General features: G+C 42.0%; 1 non-coding gene across 1 annotated transcript; it reads right to left on the minus strand.

Moving 5' to 3' along the window:
* Positions 1-342: 342 nt before the first annotated feature.
* Positions 343-449, minus strand: LOC117280822 (small nucleolar RNA R71). The gene has a single exon (XR_004511408.1). It is a non-coding gene; the product is annotated as a small nucleolar RNA R71 (small nucleolar RNA).
* Between the last annotated feature and the right edge of the window lie 1,621 nt (positions 450-2,070).

A 2,070-nucleotide genomic window follows, 5' to 3' on the forward strand; every position in this document is an offset into this window, starting at 1 on the left:
ATACCCAGCATTACTTATATCACCGCCAGCATTGTGAAGCCAAGAATCACTAGGCATTTTGAGCTGAAATAGAGTGTGATCTAGCTACTACATGCGAATGGGCAGTTTATGGGTCTTCCACACGAGGATCCACAATAACACATCCTAAACTTCTTGGAGATTAGTGATACTTATATCACTAACGGAGTCACTCCAGACTATGTGAGGCTCATATTGTTCTCGTTTTCTCTGTTGGGCGAAGCAAAATGGTGGTTGAAGGCGGAACCAACTAATTCTATTATATCATGGAATGATCTGGCAAAGAAATGTTTTACACGGTTCTTTCCTTCAGGCAAAACTGCAAAGATCAGAAGTGAGATATTCGCCTTTAATTAGAAATCATGGGATTCATCATATTCATCTTGGGAAAGGTTCAAGGGGTTGTTCAAAAACTATCCTCATCACAACCAGACAAATGAAGTGTTAGCTCACACCTTCATAGAAGGGATCCATCCAGAGACAAAACTTATGGTAGACGTTGTAGCGAGAGGTCAAGTATTGGAGAAAAGATTCGATGAGATATATGCATTATTGAACAAAATCACCAAAAGAAATCCTGATTTGCAAGGAGAGATGGGTAGACACACAGTTCAAAAATCCGCAGGGGTCCTCGAGTTAGATGTTGTTTCTGCATTATCAGCGCAGGTTGCCACATTGGCCAACCAAGTAAATAAGATGACCTTGGTTAAGCAACAAGCTCAGCTAGTGCAACAGGTGCAGATATTTTGTGAAGTATGTGGAGAGGGTCATACGAGCGACTTATGCCCCGCTAATCCAGAGTCTGTTTGTTTTGTGGGTAATGAAAATAGGAGCCAGACAAACTAGTATGGGAACACTTGCAATCCTAACTGGAGGAACCACTCAAATGTCTCTTGGGGTGGAAATTAAGATGCTCGGAATCAGTACAGGCCACAAGCTCCTCAACAGCAACATAGACCACCACAGGCTAAACAACCTACAAATCCAATGAGTCACATTAAGGAGATGCTAAAGAAATTGATGGTTGACCAGCAGGCCCAAGCAGTAGCAATGAGAAATTTGGAGCGACAAATGGGGCAACTTGCCAGTGCCCAAAATACTCGACCAGTTGGAGCTCTTCCAAGAAACAGTGAGGCTAATCCTAAGGCATTTATCGATGATATGTCATTGAGTAATAGGAGACAGTTAGAAGAAGTCCCATCGAAAAAGAGAAAGCAAGTGACCTTTAATAAGAAATCGGCCACCATAGAAGCAGAATAAGAAAAGGAAAAAGAGTCAAAGAAGCCAGCTGAAGAGGCGGTGGCAAAGCAACCCCTACCATTAGTTGTGAGGCCACCACCTCAATTCCCTCAAAGATTGCAGAAAGTGAAGGATAATGCTGCTTATAAAACGTTTCTTGATATTTTGAAGCAGGTGCAAATCAATATTCCGCTGGTAGACATCTTGCAAGAAGTGCCCAAATATGCCAAATACATCAAGGACATAGTAGCAAATAAGAGGAGGTTGACAGAGTTTGAGTCTGTGGCACTTACTGAAGAATGTAACTCAAGAATTCAAAGCAACCTACCTCAAAAATTGAAGGATCCAGGTAGTTTCACTATCCAAATCTCAATTGGTAAGCACACAGTCGAGCGAGCTTTGTGTGATCTTGGGGAAAGCATCAATTTGATGTCTCTATCTATGTTCAGACAGTTGGGGTTTGGTGAGCCGCTCCCAACCACGGTGATTTTACAGTTGGCTGATCGCTCCCTTGCTCATCCTGAAGGAGTACTCTAGATGTGTTAGTTCGAGTGGGTTATTTCATATTCCATGCTGATTTCATTATCTTGGACTATGAGCCTGATCAGGAAGTCCCATTTATTTTAGGGCATCCATTCTTAGCCACGGGATGAGCTATTATCGATGTATGTGAAGGAAAAATGACAATGAGAATGGGTGATCGAGTGGAGATATACAATTTGTATAAAGCACTCAGATTGCCAGCCCGCTATGAAGAGCTATCCATGATTTCTGTAGTAGAAAGTGATGTGACTTCATTGGTGCCTTATATAA

Source organism: Nicotiana tomentosiformis, chromosome 3, assembly GCF_000390325.3.
Source record: "Nicotiana tomentosiformis chromosome 3, ASM39032v3, whole genome shotgun sequence".
NCBI lineage: Eukaryota > Viridiplantae > Streptophyta > Magnoliopsida > Solanales > Solanaceae > Nicotiana > Nicotiana tomentosiformis.